This window comes from Suncus etruscus, chromosome 11 (assembly GCF_024139225.1).
Source record: "Suncus etruscus isolate mSunEtr1 chromosome 11, mSunEtr1.pri.cur, whole genome shotgun sequence".
Classification (NCBI taxonomy): domain Eukaryota; kingdom Metazoa; phylum Chordata; class Mammalia; order Eulipotyphla; family Soricidae; genus Suncus; species Suncus etruscus.
Window position 1 is genome coordinate 35411914 of NC_064858.1, and position 14441 is coordinate 35426354.

The window sequence follows — 14441 nt, forward strand, 5'->3', positions numbered from 1 at the left end:
AAGTTGGGCCAAAGCTCAAAAATTTTAGTCCAAAGACTGTTAGGCTAGGGTGCTTGTCCAGCAGGTAAATTATTTGCTCTAAACACAACTGATGTGGTTTTAATCTCCAGAAACCCATATGACCCTGCAGCCCTGTAAGGAGTGATCGCTGAGCAAAGAGTCAGCAGTAAGCCCTGAACACTGCCAGGTGTGGCACTGAAACACCTACAAACACAGAGACAATCAGTTTGAGATAAATAAGGTAAGGTAGATGTGAGAAGAAAAAATTAGATCCATGCTGGTAGAGGTGCTGTAAGGATTGTAGCTCTGAGGAGGCAGCAAAGGACTCCTCTAACGGGGAAAAAAGAGCCCAGGCCTCAGTAATCCAAACCCCTTGATTATGGAGCCCCTGAGGTCTCACTACCTGCTTATGAGATGTGTGCATCAGCCTCTGTTATGTTTAAAACCACTTCCCCTGGACTCCAGACTGCTTACAGGTTTCTCTCAACTGAGCCCAAGACACCTGCAACAAACACAAAGCTGTATTTGAAGGAAACTTTTCGGGGGGTCACAGTTCACCTTCATAAAACCACAGTTGCAAGACAATGCTATTATCCTCATTGGCAGATGAAGACTGAGATAGGAAAGACCAAGCTATCTAGAACTACAAAAATGCAAAGAAGGCCCTGAGAGTCTGGTGTGGGCTCTCTGAGCCTGTCTACAGTCTACTAGGATGGCTCTTCTAGAAGAGCCTGTAACTTGGGGAATTTACAAATGATTATCACCAAGGCTTTCTTGATCTATCCCCTGTACATGAAATATCAGTAAAAAGATCTGGAGAAAATGCAGTTTAAATTCCTAGAAAAAGAGAAAAATGGTATCTTTGAAAGAAAATGGATTCCAGAAGGTTATAAAACATATGTGGTCATTATTTGTTTGTTTGTTGTTTTTGTTAGCTTTGGGGCCACACCTGGCCATATTCAGGGATTACTCTTGGCTCTATGCTCAGGTATCTCTCTTACCTGCATGCAAGCACCTTATACACTGTACTATCTTCTCTGGCCCAATCTGGCCATTATTTAAAGAACAAATAAACCTCACTAAGCACTTAAACTTAGACGACAATTTTCCTTTTCCAGTATAGTGCCCTGAGCAAATGTAGGTTCTCCAGTATTTCTGGTCATAAATACAGGAAATAAAGTTTCAAAACATGGTTGCCTAACCACATACATGAGTTTATTTCCACCCTGGGAACCTAAACAAACTACTTCTGTGACGTGAATATGGAGTTTAGAATAATAAATATATTCCCTCCCAAGTCACCATTTTTGACGACATTCTATTATTGGACAATAAGAACATACAGAACACACAGAAATAAAAGACTGGCTCCATTCTGATTGTTGTCTTCAGCTTATGCAAATGTGTCCCTCCACCCAAAAAATAAATAAACCTGGAAACTGTCTTGTTTCTGCTCCTGACCACTCTCTGCATAATTTTTCCCTTGAAAATGTGTTCATTCCTTCATTCATTAAAATTTTAATGAGCTGGTTCCAGATGCCAAACTCTCTGAGGACCCCACTGAAACAAAGCTTGCCCTAAGTCCCTGCCTTCCAGAATGAAAACAGACAATACACAAATACAGCAACATAGCATGAATGTGATTGTAAGTGCCAAAGGGAAAAATAAAATAGTTGAGGATGCAAGAGTAATGAAGGTGGATGCAGTATATATAGACAAGGACTCTGACAAAAAGCATTGAACAGAGACCTAAATTTGGGTCTGGAGATCACTGGGGATGTTGATAAAAATCATGTGGTCCAATGTGGAAAGACTGAAAGAGGAAACTGAAATAAAAGAAAAGCAGGTAGGTGCTTCTGTCCAACTCAGTGGGCAGAATGTGTGTTTAGGCATCGCACCCACACATAGAGCAGGGGGATTATGAAACCAAGTTACCTACCCAGGGTCCAAGGCCCTAATTACATGGGAGGCCCCTCAAATAATAAAAAGTAAATATATAAAATCAGACCACTGGTCTGAGAGCAGACCAGGTGGGAGAGCTAGACACCCTGCTGGCTGTGGGTGGAGCATCATTATAGAAGATTTTCCACCTGACTCCTCCTATGAGTCCACACTGCTTCCTTCAATAGCTTTTCTTTACTTCCATACAAATGGTCTTGTCCACAAATTCCCCTAATCTCTTCACAAGTAACCACATTCAGAGACTGCTAAGAAAATTAATGCAGAATTAGTGTCTAGAGTTAGTTCGTTAATTAATGCAGAATTAGAGTCTATTTCAGTTGGCTAATGTTGGTCTGTTCTCTTTCCACCATAAAAGACTTAGCAGAAAAACAGTGTAAGGGGCCAGCGAGGTGGCGGTAGAGGTAAGGTGTCTTGCCTTGCAAGTGCTAGTCAAGGAAAGACCATGGTTCGATCCCCCAGCGTCCCATATGGTCTCCCCAAGCCAGGGACAATTTCTGAGCACTTAGCCGGGAGTAACTCCTGAGCATCAAATGGGTGTGGCCCAAAAAAAAAACAAAAACAAAAACAAAAAAAAAGAAAAGAAAAACAATGTAAGGAGCAGCAGTACACTTGCCTTCCATGCAGCTGACCCAAATTTGATCCTCACCATCCCACATGATCCCTTGTGCCTCACCTACCTTCTCTCTGAATACAGAGCCCAGGAGAAAGTCTTGCATGTCATCACAAAAACAAAAACTAACAAAAAAAATAGAGAGATTATAAGACTTTATGATAAATTCTTAGCACTTTAAAGGGTTTAATATTAGAGTTTCAAGAAGACTTTACTGGCTCGGGTATAGTGGCTTTCTTCACCAAATCAAATCTGAACAATGTGTTGAGGATCTTTCAGTCTCAGGGGACCAATGCAGTTTCCTGTGTCAAATGCAATTTGCAATATGTCCTTTACACAGGATGTGACTTTCTGACAGAAACCATATCAGTGAAGCTTTTCTTCCCTTCCTAATTGAAGAAACAGAAAACTCCAAAAGCTTTGGCCTTTTGTGGCCACATAAGAACAGGAGAGGACTGACAATCCAGAGCTTGAGTGCAACACAGATGCAGTTGACTTGCTGTGTTACTTACATAGCCTGAGAGTAGGTGAGAAATAATACAGAGGTTAAAGTGCTTGCCTTACATGCATCAGACTTGGATTTGATCTCAAGAATCCTATATGGTTCCTTGAATTCATCATGAATGGTTCCTGAGCATTTCTGGGTGTGGCTGCAATGTGGGGGTATTTTGTACCCCCCAAAAAACACAGCATGGGAGAATAGCTCAGGACTAGAATCACAAACCCAGGCCTGCAAATATCCCAAACAACAACCCTACTTGTGATCTCTTTTCTCAATTTCTATATACCTCATGTAAATATTTGTATACATTTAGATTGTACATATATTTGTTTTAGCATTTCTTTTTTTCAAACTTTATTTTTGTATTTGGTGGGGAGTTGTAATCCCAATTTGATACAATACTTATATAATAATCTTTTTTTTTTTTTTTGGGTTTTTGGGCCACAACCGGTAACGCTCAGGGGTTACTCCTGGCTATGTGCTCAGAAGTTGCTCCTGGCTTGGGGGACTATATGGGACACCGGTGGATCGAACCGCGGTCCGTCCAAGGCTAGCGCAGGCAAGGCAGGCACCTTGCCTTCAGCGCCACTGCCTGGCCCTACTTATATAATAATCTTAATGTAACAATTTAATAATTACAGTGTCTAAAAATGTGTTCAGGGTACAGCTAGTAAGGCATCTGCCTAGCCACAGCCAACCCAGTTCAATCCCAGGCACTGTATATGGTCCTCTGCATTACCACCATGTGTAATCTCTGAGTTTAAACCCTAAGCATTGCCTGATGTATTCCCCTTGAAAGCCTCTCCACCAATATTTTTCAGTACTGTGAATGAAATCCAGGCCTCATTATTTCCAAGTATGTATTAATAGTAAAGTATTTTAATCATTGTCAAAGTAAGAAGTACAACCCTTAATAAATCATAAAATGGAAATAAAGATGGAAGGAAACTTCTCACTCACAACAACAAAGTCAACATAAAAACCTAAATCTAGGGCCCGGAGAGATAGCACAGCGCGTTTGCCTTGCAAGCAGCCGATCCAGGACCAAAGGTGGTTGGTTCGAATCCCGGTGTCCCATATGGTCCCCCGTACCTGCCAGGAGCTATTTCTGAGCAGACAGCCAGGAGTAACCCCTGAGCACCGCCGGGTGTGGCCCAAAAACCAAAAAAAAAAAAAAAAACAAAAAAAAAACAAAAAAAAAAACCTAAACCTAGTAGAAATCTGCTCCCTGGGGCCTGAGCGAGAGTTACAATAGGTAGAGTGTTTGTCAACCCCGGTTTCCCTTCCCCCAATTCCATATGCTAATCTTGCCTGGATGGTCAATCCCACCCACACCTGGGAGGGGCAGTTGTTTGGGACTGAGGATAATAGAGAGGCTTGGGGGGGAGAGGGAGGGAGAGAGCCGAATGAGCTAGGATGGACAATGAGCTGCAGGAAAGAGGCTGCTTAGCTTAGAAGCCATGTGGCACATGGTAGCTAGGGCCTTGTAAGAAAGCTGGATTTTTCCTGAAACTTCATCTGCTTTGTGAATTTCTCCGCAGCCACCCTGCAACTTACAGGACACCCCCCCCCCCCAAACATAGGGGCTGCAGGTGCCAGGCCCGAGCCAAGAAAGGCCTCACCATCCCCCTACCAACACTAGGACTCATTCATTTATATTTAAACAACAACCCCCACCCCCCCGCACCTCATATGGTCCCCCAAGCACCACCAGGAATAATTCCTGAGTTAGAAGTAATGATCAGCAGTATCTGATCACTGTTAGATGTGGCCCAAAGACAAAAACAAAACAAAAAACTCCCAAACCAGGAAGTTTTTCCTACCCCTACTCCCACATACACTCTCTTTGACATCTGCTACTGAATTTCAGATATAAAATTCACAAACTAGACTTTTTTGAGGCATTCTTCAATTAGAGAAATGTCAATTTTTCTAAAACAAAATGAATGCAAAGTCATTGGGAGTACCCCTCAATACAGTTCCAGTGTGTGTGAGGAGAGGGAGGGAGGGAGGGAAGGAGGGAGGGAGGGAGGGAGGGAGGGAGGGAGGGAGAGAGAGAGAGAGAGAGAGAGAGAGAGAGAGAGAGAGAGAGAGAGAGAGAGAGAGAGAGAGAGAGAGAGAGAGAGAGAGAGAGAGAGAGAGAGAGAGAGAGAGAGAGAGCTAGTGTTTTCTGTAAAAGGCTGTAAACAGGGTAGTCAAGGAACCTTCCATCCACAGCATGGTCCTTAAGAATATGTGTGGCCTGACCAAGAGCTGTGACTTGTAATGCCTCCTGGCATAGGCACCTCTGTCCTAAGGGAGAAAGATGACTGACAACTAATCCAGACTTACACTCTTTTTCAAGAGTTTGCATTCAGAAGCCAGGAAGAACCAGAATGGGAAATGAAAAGGTGATAGCTGTGGAGAGAAGACCTGCAGGGACATGAAGGGCTAGAATGATAGTCCACAGTCTTGGAAAAACTGCTCAGAACTCCTTACATTCCCTCCAGGTAACATCTGATCCTATTTACATGTCACCTTTTTTCTTTTTTCTTTTCTTATTTGTTAGAGTTGGGGTTGTGAGTAAGTACATTCACCTGTACATTTGAATACTCTCTACACTCAGGTTCACTCTTGGCTCTGCACTTAAGGATCACTTTTGGCAGGCTTGGGGAAACCATATGGTACACTAGGGATCAAACCATACAAAACAAGCACCTACATGCTGTGTTATCTCTCAAGATCTACGTGTAACCTTTCAAGGCCCCATGGGCTCAGCTTTTCATGTTCTCAGGCAGTGTGGTGGCTAAGATTCTCTTATGCACACACAGGCTCAGGCAATCCTCACCTGACTCAAAGTAATAAAGGAGACTATTCTCCATGTTCAAATCTTCCAATACCAGCAACTATAGTCGTACTCAGCCTTTGGCGCAACTTAAATAGCAGCTATTCTCCTGGCTTCAAGGGCTGGAGCGCAGCTTTGCATGCAGCAGCCCCGATTCTTTTTTTTTTTTTTTTTTTTTTGAGGGGGGGGAGGTTGGGTTTTTGGATCACACCTGGCAGCGCTCAGGAGTTAATCCTGGCTCTATGCTCAGAAATCGCTCCTGGTAGGCTCGGGGGACCATATAGGATGCCAGGATTCAAACCACTGTCCTTTTGTATGCAAGACAAACACCCAACCTCCATGCTATGTCTCCCTCCCCAACAGCCCTGATTCTATCCCCAATCTTGAGTGGCCCTCTGAACACCACTGGGAAAACTGAACCAGGAGTAACTCAGCCTCTTGTGGCCCAAAAGCCAAAAGTAAATAAATAACTGATTTACAGATATTATTCATGAGCAGTAATAGCATGCATTTACTCACTCTGTGCGGTGACTAGCCAAAGCTCTATTTGATTCATTTTTTTTATTTTATTATTTTTTATTTTTATTTATTTATTTTGGTTTTTGGGCCACACCCGGCGGTGCTCAGGGGTTACTCCTGGATGTCTGCTCAGAAATAGCTCCTGGCAGGCACGGGGGACCATATGGGACACCGAGATTCGAACCAACCACCTTTGGTCCTAGATCAGCTGCTTGCAAGGCAAACGCAGCTGTGCTATCTCTCCGGGCCCATTGATTCATTCTTGTACTTATCTATTGGTGATCTACAATGTGTCAGGCATTCTGTGAGTTTTATAATCCTAAACTAAATGTGTCTGAAGTTATAGAGACAAGTGAGTAACAAAGACAATGAAGCAAGTTCTCAGTACTTTTTCCCTGGGGAACTAAACATCCTACAAGAATGGAAACAAATTAGTGGCAGAGAAAGAGAGCAGGACACTTGCCTTGCGTGCTGGGGAACCCCAGTTCAATCCTGGCACCCTATATGGTATCCAGAGCACCACCAGGAGTGATCCCAGAGTACGAAGCCAGGAGCGAGCCCTGAGTCTCATTGGGAGTAACCCCTTCCCAAAACTAAACAAAACAAACCAAAAACCAAACAGAAACAAATTAGATAATCTAGGTGCATTGGGTACTGATTAACTAAAAGGGATAGTTGGTTTTGCTTCTAAGTAATTTTCTTTCTTTTTTTAACTTTATTTAAACACTGTGGCTTACAGAGTTGTTCATAATACAGTTGTTTCTTGGGCATTCAATGTTGCAACACTAATCCTACCATCAGTGTGACCATCTCTTTATCATGTCTCCAGTTTCCCTCCCACCGCCCCACCAAGCCTGCCCCACCTTGGCAGGCACAAAATAATTTTTTTATGTAGCTTGTTAGAGCAAAATGGTAAGTGGAATAGTTAAAAAAAATAATTCTGTAAACACATTTTTAAAAATTGTTATATCTCACAATAATGTTATTGTTGTAATTAATGATGCTATTGTTAGTAATTGCCATCTTTCACAATAAAGTCATTGTGTGAGGATTTACTGAGCTTTTTGTTGCTAGCTGAGCCTTCTGTGTTATTGGGGTTTTTGGTTTTTGGTTTTTTGAGGGCCAAAAAGAAGCGCTTTACCGTTTGTGCCACCGATCCGGCCCCTTTTTGTTTGTTTGTTTTTAATATACTTTTTAAATTTAAACACCATGGTTAGAAGGTTGTTCATACTTACAATTTTTTCCCACAGATAAAGTTGTTCATGACTGAATTACAGTCATACAATGTATAACAACCTTCATCAGTGCCCATTTCCACCAAAGTCAACAGTTTCCCTCTCACCCATCCCCACCTGCTTCTGGGGCAAGCATTCTCTCTCTCTCTCTCTCTCTCTCTCTCTCTCTCTCTCTCTCTCTCTCTCTCTCTCTCTCTCTCTCTCTCTCTCTCTCTCATCTCTCTCTCCTCTTTCTCTCCCCTCCCCCCCCCCCTCTCTCATTCCTTAACATTGGGATTTGCACTACTGCTAATGAAGGGGTGCCATATTAGACCCTTCTCTTCTGTAACTGCACTCTCCGCCCTTTGTGGCAAGTTTCCTACCATGGACAGATTCTCCTAATCCTCATCTCTATTGTCTCTAGATATCAACCCCACACTTTCTGTTGTTGGTTTTTGTTTGTTTGTTTGTTTTGTTTTTGGGTCACATCGGCAGCACTCAGGGATTACTCCTGGCTCTGCACTCAGAAATCGTTCCTGGCAGGCTCGGAGGGGTGGGGGGGGACCACATGGGATGCTGGGATTTAAACTGGGTTCGTCCAGGATCGGTTGTGTGAAAGGCAAACTCCCTAGCTGTGCTATCACTCCAGCCCCCCACACTGTCTTTTTTATTTTTCTTATATACCACAGATGAATGAGATTATGTTTATCCCTCTTCCTCCAACTGACTCATTTCACTCAGCATAATACTCTCCATGTCCTTCCATATATAAACAAATTTCATGACTTCATTTTTCCTAATGGCTGCATAGTATTTTTTGTGTATATATACCATAGTTCCTTTAGCCATTATCTGTTGCTGGGTACCTGGATTGCTTCCAGGTATTATAAATAGTGGTTATATTATAAATAGTGCTGCGATGAACATAGGAGTGCAGAAGGCATTTTTGTTTTGTTTTGTGTTTTGGGCCACACCCATTGATGCTCAGGGGTTACTCCTGGCTATGTGCTCAGAAATCGCTCCTGGCAAGCTCGGGGGCCCATATGGGATGCCGGGATTTGAACCATCATCTTTCTGCATGCAAGGCAAATGCCCAACATCCATGCTATCTCTCTTGCCCCAAAAGGCTTTTTTTTTTTTTTTTTTGGTTTTTGGGCCACACCCGGCGGTGCTCAGGGGTTACTCCTGGTTATCTGTTCAGAAATAGCTCCTGGCAGGCACGAGGGACCATATGGGACACCGGGATTCGAACCAACCACCTTTGGTCCTGGATCGGCTGCTTGCAAGGCAAACGCCGCTGTGCTATCTCTCCGGGCCCAAGGCATTTTTTTTTAATTGAGTTCTTGTGTTCCTAGGGTATATCCCTAGGTATTACTAGTCCATAAGAAATCTCAATTATCTGTTCTTTAAGGAATATCCATATTGTTTTCCAGAAAGCTGGACTAGCTGGCATTCTCACCAGCAGTGGACAAGAGTCCCTTTCTTCCCACATCCATGCCAGCACTGGTCATTCTTGTTCTTTGTGATGTGTGATAGTCTCTGTGGTGTGAGAGGATACCTTGTTGTTTTAATTTGCATCTCCCTGATGACTGGTGAGATGTAGAACATTTTTTCATGTGCCTTTTGGCCATCTGTATTTCTTCTTTTTTCAAGGAAATGCCTGTCCATTTCTTCTCATTTTTTATAGGGTTATATTTTTTTCTTGTTCAGTTCTGTCAGTACCTTACATATCTTAGATATTAGTCCTTTATCAGAACGGTATTGGGTGAATGATTTCTTATCCTAATTACCATTTCCTTTGAAGTGCAGAAGCTTCTCAGTTTAATGTAGTCCCAGTCCTTTGTCTCTGTTTCCACTTGCTGTACAGTGGTGTTTTCTACTTGTAGATAGATGCCTTTAGTCTCAATGCCATGGAGTATTTTGCCTATGCTTTCCTCTATGTACCTTATGGTTTCAGGTCTGATAACAACGTCTTTAATCCATTTTGAATTGAGCTTTGTGCATGGTGTAAAAGATATGGCTGAGTTTATATATATATATATTTTTTTTTTTGCATGTAATTGACCAGTCTTCCCAGCACCACTTGTTGAAGAGGTTTTCCTTGCTTCATCTTATATTTGTTGCCCCTCTATCAAAGATTAATTGGTTGAGTAACTTAGGGTCAGACTCATAATGCTCAAGTCTATACACTGATCTGAGGGTCTATCTTTGTTCCAATACTATGCTATTTTAATAGCTATTGCTTTATAGTACAATTTAAAGTTGGGGAAAGTGATGCCTCCCATCTTCTTTTTCCCAAGGATTGATTTAGCTATTAGTGAGCATTTGTTGTTCTAAATAAATTTCAGGAATGTTTGATCCACTTCTTTGAAAAATGTCATGGGTATCCTTAGAGGTATTGCATTAAATCTGTATTATGCTTTGGGGAATATTTCCATTTTTTTTTTTTTTTTTGGTTTTTGGGCCACACCCGTTTGCCGCTCAGGGGTTACTCCTGGCTATGTGCTCAGAAATCGCCCCTGGCTCGGAGGGACCATATGGGACGCCGGGGGATCGAACCACGGTCCTTCCTTGGCTAGCGCTTGCAAGGCAGACACCTTACCTCCAGCGCCACCTACCCGGCCCCGAATATTTCCATTTTAATTATGTTAATCCTCCCAATCTATAAGCAAGATATGTTTCCATTTTCTTGTGTCCTCTTACTTATTGAAGCAGTGCTTTCAAGTTTTCTTTGTATAACTCTTTAGTTGACTCCAAGTTACTTGATTTTCTGAGGCACAATTGTGAATGGGATGTGTTTTTTAATGTCTCTTCACTTTCATTATTTGTATATAATTTGTATATAAAAAATGCCATGGACAATAGATATGAGGGCTGGAAGCCCGGCCCACAATATGGAGCTTACCACAAAGAGTTGGTGAGTGCAGTTAGAGAAATAACTACACTAGCAACTATCATGACAATGATAGTGAGATAAATAGAATGTCTGTCTCAAATACAGGCAGGGGGTGGGGGAGGAGGGAGATGTGGTGGGAAGGTTGGACTGGTGAAGGGGGAATGTTCTTTTTTTATAACTGAAACCCAACTACAAACACATTTGTAATCATGGTGATGAAATAATGATATTATTGTTTTTAAAAAGACCATAGTTTTTTGAGTGCTAATTGTGTAGCCTGCTACTTTATTATACAAATATATTGTTTCTAGAAGCTTTTTGGTAGGTCTTTAGGATTTTCTAAATATAGTATCATGTCATCTGCAAACAGTGAGAGTTTGACTTCTTCCTTTCCTATCTGGATGCCCTTGTTATCTTATTCTTGCCTGATTTCTTTTTTGGGGGGGCACACCTGGTGACGCTCAGGGGTAACTCCTGGCTATGCACTCAGAAATCACTTCTGGCTCAGGGGACCATATGGGATGCCGAGGGATTGAACCACAGTCCGTCCTAGGTCAGCACATGCAAGGAAATGCCCTACCGCTGTGCCACCGCTCCAGCTCCTTCTTGCCTGATTTCTATAGCACTATGTTGAACAGAAGTGGCAAGAGGGAGTAACCTTGTCTTGTGCCAGATATTAATCCCTGCTCCATCTCTCTGGCCCTTGAAATGAGTTGGGTTTTTTGTTTGTTTGTTTTTGGTTTTTGGGTCACACCCAGCAGCTCTCAGGGGATACTCCTGGCTTTATGCTCAGAAATCGCTCCTGGCAAGCTCAAGGGACCATATAGGATGCCAGGATTTGAACCATTGACTTTCTGCATGCAAGGCAAATGCCTTACCTCCATGCTATCCCTCCAGCCCCTTCTTGAAATGAGTTTTAAGAACTCAGTGCACTATGGTGGAGGAGGGTCTCCCAAGTGGTGCTCTAGCAGCCGACGGGTTCCTTACTTGTGATTCTAGCCCAACTGGGGTGACTGTTCAAATCAAGTGCTCTTGATTTGATCATGTGATGCTGGGCCCTGTAATTCTAAGAATACTCAGACTACTCTAGTGACACAGGGGGCCTCCAGGATGTGTTCAGGGAATTTAGAGGACCATATGGTACCTGGTCCAGCTCATACTAGGCATGTGCCCTAACGCTCACTGTCTCTCAGTGCCAAATCAATTAATTTTATGACTGCATTTAATGAATTAAATTAATTTAAATTAATTAAATCAATTAACTCATTAATTAAATGAATTAACATTCGATGGATTAACAATGAGAGTTAATCAGGGAAAATTATAAAATGTTTACTAGTAACTAGATACATTATTTATCTGTTGTTATTCATTATAGCCTATATGCTATACCAATCCTTTAAGAATATGGAAATAACCTCTCTTTCTTCTGCTTACTGTAAGCCCTGCCTTCAACAGTGAAAGCTATCTTTTGTTTGTTTTTGTTTGGTGCCATACCTGGTGGTGCTCAGTATTTAATCCTGTATTCACGGACCACTCCTGCTGGGACTTGAGGGACCACATTAGTTGCTGGAATCAAACCCAGGCAAGTGTTCTACTTGCTGTACTATCTTTTCAGTTTCTGAAAGCCTTATATAACAGATGATCATTATTTTCAAAAATAATCAATAAATGAAAAAAATATTAATATAATTTAGATTATATTAATCTGGACAATTCATTACTTCCCAGAATATTTTGTTTGAAATACTCAGGTATAAGCTTTCTCACAATTAAAATTTTTTAAGTTTTGGGGCCAACCCAACAGTGTTCAGGGCCTACTCCTGGTTCTCTGCTCAGGGATTACTCCTGGCAGGATTTAGGGAGTATTGGGGTGTTGTGAGAGAGCAGACCTCAGCCACAGACAATGGAAGAACATTACCCTATTATACTATCCCTCTGGCCCATAATAACTTTTTTGTTTTTTGGTTCTTGGGTCACACCCGGCAGTGCTCAGAAGTTACTCCTGGCTCCACGCTCAGAAATCGCTCCTAGAAGGCTCGGGGGGACCATATGGAATGCTGGGATTAGAACCAATGATCTTCTGCATGAAAGGCAAACACCTTATCTCCATGGCATCTCTCTGGCTTCAATAAACATTTTTTTAAATCAGTAATATAGAGACTTTGGGAAGATTGTTTGGGAGTGCCTTCCTTTCATTCAAGCAGAAGGTATTTGTTTACCTAGAGAAACTTTAGATATTTGGGGGGGCCCACACCTGTTGATACTCAGGGGTTACTCCTGGCAATGTGCTCAGTTATCGCTCCTGGCTTGGGGGATCATACAGATTGCCAGGGGATTGAACCGAGGTCCGTCCTGGGTCAGCCACGTGCAAGGCAAACACTCTACCACGGTGCTATTGTTCTGGTCCTGAGAAACTTTAGATTTTATATGATTATGTGAACCTTCACAGTATAAATGAAGCATGGCATAATTTTCTCCTCTGTATTGGGGACCTTCACAGAGAATGAAGTATGGAATAGTTTTCTCCTCTGTATAGTGGAATGGGCAGAATTTATTGGTCAAGATGGCTAAACCCAGGGGTCAGAGCAATTGTACAGTAGATAGAGAATTTGCTTTGCATGTGGCCTACCCAAGTTAAATTTCCAGCATCCTATATGGTCCCCAAGCACCACCAGGGATAATTCCTGAAGAGTTAGGAGCAACTCCTGAGCATTGCTGAGTGTGACCCCAAAACAAACCACAAAACAATGATAAAAAGAGATGACTAAGCCAGTCGTTCTGTTTTGTTTTGTTGTTGTTTGGTTTGGTTTGGTTTGGTTTTGGGGACAGCGTTCAGGGGTTCCTCCTGGCTCGAGGCTCAGAAATTGCTCCTCGCAGGCTCAGGGAACCATATGGGATGCCGGGATTCGAACCACCGACCTTCTGCATGCAAGGCAAATGCCTTACCTCCATGCTATCTCTCCGGTCTCCCAGAGTCTAGTTTTTAACTTTGATGAAACTGGTTTGAATTAGAGGAAAATGCCCTCCAGAATTTTTATAAAGGAGGAAGAGATCGAAAGGTTCTAATGCAGCATTGTTCAATAGATTATGAAACACAGATGCAGTTTAAAAGTTTTCTAGTGCCACATTAATAAAGGAAGGGGCCGGAGAGATAGCACATCGGTAAGGCGTTTGCCTTAGACGCAGAAGGACGGCATCCCATATGGTCCCCCATGCTTGCCAGGGGCGATTTCTGAGCGTGGAGCCAGGAATAATCCCTGAGTGCTGCCGGATGAGACCCAAACCCCCCCCAAAAAGGAAAATAAAGGAAACTGGGGTCAGAGTGGTGGCTCAGCAGTAGGGCATTTGCCTTGGCATGCGGTTGACTCATGAGCAGTTCAATCCCCCGTGTCCCATATGGTCCCCCAAGTCAGGAGCGATTTCTTTTTTTTTTTCTCTTTTTTCTTTTCTTTTTTTTTTTTTTTTTTTTTTTTTTTGGTTTTTGGGTCACACCTGGCAGTGCTCAGGGGCTATTCCTGGCTCTACACTCAAAAATTGCCCCTGGCAGGCACAGGGGACCATATGGGATGCTGGGATTAGAACCACCGTCCTTCTGGACACAAGGCAAACACCTTATTTCTATGCTATCTCTCAGCCCCCAGGAGCAATTTCTGAGTGCATAGCCAGGAGTAATGTCTGAGCATCACCGGATGTGGCCCAAAAACCAAAAAAAAAAAAAAAAAAAAAGAAAAGAAAAGAAAGGAAATAGATTTCCACATGGCTAGCGGCAACCATATTGGATTTCACTTTTACACTATGATTGGCTGCTGTACTAGTGAAGGACTGTGCCAACATTTATTAGCAGAGTAACTTTTACAGGCCTCTGCAGAAAGTTGCATAAGTTGTATGTGGTCTGCTCCTAACCCTTTATT